We start from the raw sequence: 7,686 nt of genomic DNA, 5'->3' as shown, positions 1-7,686 counted from the left end.
AAATAAAAAATAACAATAAAAATATAGTTTTCAGTTGTCATATGTAGAAAAAAGAACCAATGTTGATATGAGAGACTCCTTACTCATCCCCAAGAGGAAACCTTATATTTCATGAATCCTTGATAACACTAGGTCTATCATGGCACTCATGTCTCTTTACTAGGCCATCCAAATACAATCAACACTATTTTTACCATGGTTTTTATGTCACTCTACCAAGAGGAAAGACCATAAATAATGCAAGCCATATATGAGAAATATTGGGATGAAATCCATACACAAATAAGGTGGGTCATATAAGCCTTCATACATTTTTTAATGCATAGGCAAATAGATGCACAACACTATTCAATCCACTAAACCATAGAATCATATAAACTTAAAAATTTTAATTTGATTCAGAGAAAATAGAAACACAATATAACAATCTAACACACACTATGATTTTCAAGTTCCCAAGACTAAGATAGTGGGCATTATTCACCTAATGATTTGTAAAGATTGTGATGAAATGCCCATCCCATTAAGCAAGCTATTTATTGAAGGATGTAAGCATAGAAACAAAGTTCTTTATGTTTCTTTCACAAACTTCAAAATTCTTGCTAGTCAATGTGTCACTTATCGTCTTGGCATTGTGTTTGATTTGTGCTCCTTCTTCACTCATTACAATTCTAATTTCCTGACTAATATCCTCTTTAGTAAAAGACCCATCCTCTTCATTTCTTCTCACATCCACTCCCACCTTCAACTCATGTGCAAGCTTTGCGGCTAACCCTTGCTCAAATTGCATTGGAAGAGTTACAAATGGCACACCAAACCTCATGCCTTCTGTCACTGAGTTCCATCCACATTGGGTCAGAAATGCAGCCGTAGAACGATGATTCAAAATGTGTAACTGTGGAGCCCACTTAGTCATCACCAGTCCCTTTTCCTACATAAAAAATCAAGCAATTAATATTAGAACACATTTAAACAGAATAGATTTTAAGACACCTAGGAACATAGAAACAGTTAATCTCTAATGATTTCAAAGGAATTAACCCTTAAACATTTCACACTAAGGAATAAATTAAGCTAACACTGAGTTCCATCCATAGTGGGTTAGAAATGTAGGCGTAGAACGATGATTCAAAATGTGTAACTGTGGAGCCCACTTAGTCATCACCAGTCCCTTTTCCTACATAAAAGATCAAGCAATTAATATTAGAACACATTTAAACAAAATAGATTTTAAGACACCTAGGAACATAGAAACAGTTAATCTCTAATGATTTCAAAGGAATTAACCCTTAAACATTTCACACTAAGGAATAAATTAAGCTTGGAATATTAAGTCAAGTTTGACTATTTAACACTTTTAGCCTAAGAATCAAGTCTTAGTGAATGATGGTTAAGCCCTCTCAAAAATTAATACTGCCCTACCTACCCCGAGCTGATCTAAGAAATCTTGGGACAAGTCATTTCTAGCAGGCAGAAACCAGAGGAACGATGCGTTGCTCTCTTGCAATCCCATAGAAACCGCGTCGAGCTGTTGTGGGGTGAGGATGTACTCGCTGCCAAAAGACAAGACCTCAACGGAAGCATCGGGCTGCCTGTCGAGCCATTGCAAGCAAACGTCATCAACGGGGAGCGGCGGGAGTTTACGCATGAGTATTCTAACGGGGTACACCGGCCGCTTGATGAGGCTCTGCAAATACTCCACGTAAACTCCTTCAACCTCCAGACAAGTATTGCACGCCACCGCCCAACTCTCCCGCATGCAGATGCTAGCGCGCTCGAGAATGCTAAGCCCAGCTCCTGCATCCTCGTTATACATCAGCTCCATGGCCCTCCGAGCCTCGAACATCGCGAAGTGAATGTTATGCGAAGGGAATCCCGGCGGAGATACGGTCAGATCCTCCGCGCTAGGGTTTCTCGATGTGACGTCTAGCTGGCCTTCGAGAAAGCTGAAGCCGGCCACTCCCGGTGCCACGAACAAAATGGGGACAACGGGTTTGGGCAGCTTGGCAGCCACACGAGGAACCCAGTGCTGTAACACATCGAACATCACAAAGTCAGGCGACAGCTTTTGCAACAGCGCTTCAAAGGGCTTCTCCAAGAGGTCCATGGCGACTGTGAGCAAAGGCATGATTCTACACCTTCTGGCAGCCCTTCCACGGAGGGCATCGCCAGCTCCACCAGATCTATCTCCGGCGCATCCCACACCTGCGGTTTGATTCGTAGCTTGGAAAATTGTCATATGTTGGAAATGTGTTGGATGTTAGATGCCTGAAATTTGACAATTGCTAGAATTATGTTTTGATATTTTGTAATAGGGTTTAACTATTTTATAATAAGTACCCAATAAACAGTATGTGATATTTGCATGACCGCCATGATTAACTCTTCTTCCACCTTGTTGTAGAGGCAAGTAGTTCCATACATGGGGTGAAATCAACTTTTGTTTCACATAGAAAATAGATTTCAAAAAATGCATTTCCTTATTTATTTTTTAGGAGATTGATGTCTCAAATTCCAATGCCTATGGAAATGGAACTATAGAATAAGTTCCCTCAACCTAAAAATGGTTGAATAAGTGGTAAGAGTGGTGATTTATTAGGAAGATCTCACACCATTGTGGGGAGGGATAACCATCTTTGAGAAAAAAGTGTTGGGCAAGAGAGTTCTTGAATCAAGAAGTGCAACAATATTTTTATCTATTTGCATAAGTTTTAGCGACATGTATTGTGAGTGCTCTTTTTATTAGTTCCTTCCTATTCACTTGAAAAGGGCTATAGTCATTTATTTACAAAAGAATAACATTGTGATTGGAGAACTCTTAGACGATGATTCCTACATACACAATGTTACCTCTTAACTCTTAGCTTTTTTGTTAAGAGCTAAATTCCAAGCAACTTATTGTGAGGATAATTGTCTTGTTTTTTTTTGGGAAGGAAAATAATATTTGTCTATATATTTAAAACTAAATAACATTTAATACATTGATGAATTTCAGCCAAGAGCTTTAGCTTTGAGATTTAAAATCCTTTGTAATTTGATGCTTTGCATGGATACCAAATTGGTTGTTTCAACACTATTCTCAATTTCAAAATAGTTTAGTATTTAAAATTATTATACGAATCATAATATTTGGCATTTTTTTCCTATAAGTTTCCTTTGATCATGCATATGTTATAAGTTACATATAATAAAAAAATTGTTGTTGGAAGGAGTTTACAATTACTTTCTCCACTATACAGTAGAATTAGTAGTTGATTTTTGATAGGGTTTATTTAAAATAAATATATGTAATCAAAAAAATATGTATATTTATTTTCTATAATAAAAAATTGGCTTTTCTATGTTGTAAAAATAGAGCTTCCTCTATTTTAATTGATATTGTTTTATATTTTAATTGATGTTGTTAATTGATAGTAGAAGATCTTCTTCAACTTAAAAGTATGAGAAACCAAGGCATAAAAATCCTTACAGTTCTTTGCATTGCCTTCAAATGAAAAATATTTTTTCTCGATATGAGCTCACAACAACTCTTATAAAACCTGGTCTAGTCAAACTCCCAAATTTGTTTGATTTCTTTTCTCTTAGTATATAGAACTACATTTAGATGTAGTGGAAAATTTTCTAGGGAGAGTGTGTCAATAATATCTTCCTTTGTAAATAACATGATCTTGGTTTGAACATTCATTTTGATTTTATTCCTTCCACCTTCCAATCATAATACTTAATAGGGTATTGCTTTGGATAAGCTTTAAATGGATTATATGGTTGTTAGCTCCTACTAATTAGTAGCATTTCTCTTACAGAATAAGAAATACATAGAAAGTAAATAAAATGGTACTTAGTTTCTTTCTATCATGTTTAAGTAAATGATTTTAGAATATGAGATGTCATTGTTATTGTACTTTCATATTTCATTGTGTAGGTGGAAAAATTATGTAAAATTTTATAAATCTTGAAATAAATTAGTTGTAGAACAAGCATTGGGTACAACCATTTTATTGGAAAACTATAAGTAAGGACATGCTTATATGCAAATTCATGGTATCAAAGAATCCAATTGTAAGTTGTCCCACACTTCAAACCTAGTTTAGTTCTTTTACTAATAAGTTTAACTAACCATGCCTTCAATAAATTTTATTATATTGTTTTTAAAAAAATCATGCCTCAAATTTAGTATTATTATTTCTAAATTTATGATGTGCAATTCTTACACATTCTAATTTTATTATAGACTATGTGGGACATCATCCATACAATCACCAAACTAATGAGTTACAATAAAATATGATATTCCCTTCTTCTGTCTCACCATACAACATATGCTACTATCGACATGCACATTGCATCCTCTGATCCAAGCACTAGTATTATTATTATTTTAAGGTTATCATTCATTTGATTTCTTATTTATATTTTCTCAAAAGTGGTCAAAAAAATTAAACAAAAATAATATTTGATAATTAAAATAGATATTCATAATTAACTTTAAAAGTCTTATTATCCTCAACATTGCTATTACCTTAAACTACTATTTCAAATCTCTCATAAAAATATATCATATAAAAATTTAATAATAAGATAACGTGACATTTAATATCATATGATTTGACACACTATATTAAATTTTGACTTGTTTAATATCATAAACTAAAAAAAAAATTCATAATCTATAAAATATAGTTCTTAATTATTTAATTAAATAATAAAGAAATTAAATAAACTAGCTAATCAATAAAATAATATTATTAAAAATTGACAATATTTAGTAGTTCTTTATTATTTTATAATGTAACATACTAAATAAGAAATTTTTTAAAATTAAATTTTGAAAGGGCTTCAAAGAAAAAAAATTCTTTAAAAGGAATTAGTCTTGTATGTAAACATACAAGAATAAAAAGTTATTTAAAATATGATTCACTTTTACACTGACACCTAATACAATAGTCTATCATGTAATGTGTTCTTCAACATGATATTTCTCACAATATGATCCTTGGAGTATGGGTATGGCAATGGGCATACCCAACCATGTCAAACCAATTGGATGGATAGTCATTGTCATTTTGTATAGCTTCCCTTTTGCCTAGTTGTCCTTCAAAGACATCAAGAAAGGTATTTCATAATTATAGATTATGGATATGATATGATGTAGGGGAAGAGACCCATAGTCATATATCCAGGCTAACCTTCCATACCTAGACCTCCTAAATTATAAGTCAAATTATGTTGAACTTTTTCGGTGCATCTTGCTATGTGATTATAGATCTTAAAGCTAAGTTTTTAATGTCTCAGTATTTACAGATTTGTGTTTAGAGCTCTTGGAGTGTGAAGTGGTTGAAAAGTGTCATTTTCAAAAGCTTGTCCCAAACTCATTCTATTCACCCCCCAATAGTCAATCACCAAAATAAATCATATTTTTTGTACAAATGGACCAATCAACAAACAAGAAATCAAAAAAATTATCAACTATTAGTACATGTGTGACAAACTATTAGTATATGTGCTATTAGCTATTAGTACATGTTATATCAGTTTTTGGAACTTTAAAAGTAGTGATTGGGGGTTACATATCACAAAACCCTCATGATCATTAGACCCCCTAGTGTTTACTAGGTATATTCCCCTATAACTTTGAATCTTCAATAAATAGGCTGATGTGATGTTTACATGCTCTTTTGTGTAACTGTCCTTCAAAGACATCTCATACATATCATGTGGAAAAACATATATAGGCACCAACTATGATGCAACATATTTTCACCCCACATTTGATACCATCCATAAGGCTATCATCCCTATACTCAAGCCACCCTTAAACATCACACACTAAGGAGAAATTCAAGCTTTGAAAAATAAGTCAATTTTCACTATTTAACACTTTTAGTCTTGGAATGAAATTTAGTGTGTATGTATAAGTTGTTTTCTATACTCACAGTACCCTAGAATTTTGCCAAATTTATTCACATAGTAATAATGATTGTATAATGCTCCCTCAATCATGTTTTCAGGAGCAAATACCTCTGTACAAGCTACACATATAATATTTATTGAATATTACATATAATATTCAATTATATACATTTTAAGTGATTTTTTTATTATATTAATCATTTAGTTTATATATATATATATATATATATATATATCAATGAAGGATGAAATTTAACATATATATTTAATTTAATAAAAAAGTTAAGATTAATTGTACATGTAATTTTCTAACTTGTTTATAAATAATTTTATATTTTATTAATATCATAATAATATTAATATTAATTAATTATTTTTAAATTTTACTTCACCTCATTAGTCTAGCTTAAATATACTAAATACACACACACACACACACACACACACATATACATATAGATATATATGTATGTATATATATATATATATATATATATATACATACATACATACATACATACATACATACATACATACATACATACATACATACATATGTATATATACACATAGATACATACATACATACATACATACATATACATACATACATACATATCTATAGATATATATGTATATATATATAGATATATATAGATATATATACACTTAAATTATATAAGTATTTTTGTTTCCCATCAGCTAGTTTAACAAGAGCATCTTTGGGTGGGGGTTTAACTCTAGGCACCACCAAAGGGCAATCCCTAATCTTGTGTTCCACTGACTGACACCGATAATAGGTGTTTGGCAAGTTCAGATGAAGAACCTTCTGAGAGAAGGTGTGGGAACGAATATGAATCTCCACAAAATCCTAGAGATCTTGGAGAGATCAACCTCAATGCAAATGCATTTTCAAGGGTGAGCATTGAAGAACTTCTCATGTTCCTTGGTAACAACTTTTCCAAGAGTGTTGGCAATGGAATAAATAAAAGGCCAGCATGGTAAGGGAAGACTACGAAATTCAACCCAAACTAGAACCCTAATATTTTCATCATTAGAGACTATAAAGTCTCTAAGACAAGCAAGGATGAACGAATCTACCAAGGGCCATTAAAAAAATTGCATTACCCCAGGATGGGTTAGCAATGAATTTTTTTAAAAAAAATTATATGTTAAGGTTTTGCACAACTTAAAGGCGGACTCCATGAGGATTCCAACTCTTGGTAACACATTTTCTAAGCATGGCTTTAGGAGGAATCCTACATGCAAAATAACCTATCAATGTATGTTTTTCTAACCATTCACATGCAACATCAAATTCTTGTAGAGGAAGGATAATATCAGGATTACCTCATGGAATAACTTCAGGATGAACTTGTGAGGATGATTGATCAATTGAGGTGCCATGGCTATCCAAAGGAGCAATGTGAACAACAATATCAAGTACTAGGTCATAGATGGCTAGGGTTATTATAAACTAGCACTAAAAATCTCCCATACTAAATGTGATATGACAGATGAATATGACAAAAGGAAAGCTTAGATAGACAACCATATGTAGGAGACACAAGAAACTCCAACAGAGCAAAAATTGACATATAAGTCAAATTGAATTGAGACCAACCATCAATTCACTATAAGAAAATGCACCCCATGGAATTTAAGCACAAGTATTTCAGAAGGAAAGACTGACCGCTACGCAAATATTTCAAATGAGAAGAATCATAGGGATTGCCAACAAAAGCAAATATCATCGGCGGAGTTTAGGCTTGAGCA

At 32.6% G+C, this 7,686-nt stretch overlaps 1 pseudogene; it reads right to left on the bottom strand.

The window, feature by feature from the left end:
* Window positions 1–532: 532 nt before the first annotated feature.
* On the bottom strand, window positions 533–2,376 carry LOC149560209 (UDP-glycosyltransferase 91C1-like; annotated as a pseudogene).
* Window positions 2,377–7,686: the final 5,310 nt, after the last annotated feature.

The sequence above is a fragment of the Cupressus sempervirens genome, chromosome 4 (genome assembly GCF_028749045.1).
Source record: "Cupressus sempervirens isolate cs-2001-9-10 chromosome 4, ASM2874904v1, whole genome shotgun sequence".
NCBI lineage: Eukaryota > Viridiplantae > Streptophyta > Pinopsida > Cupressales > Cupressaceae > Cupressus > Cupressus sempervirens.
Note: the sequence above shows the minus strand (reverse complement) of the source record. Positions and strands in the feature narration are given on the sequence as shown.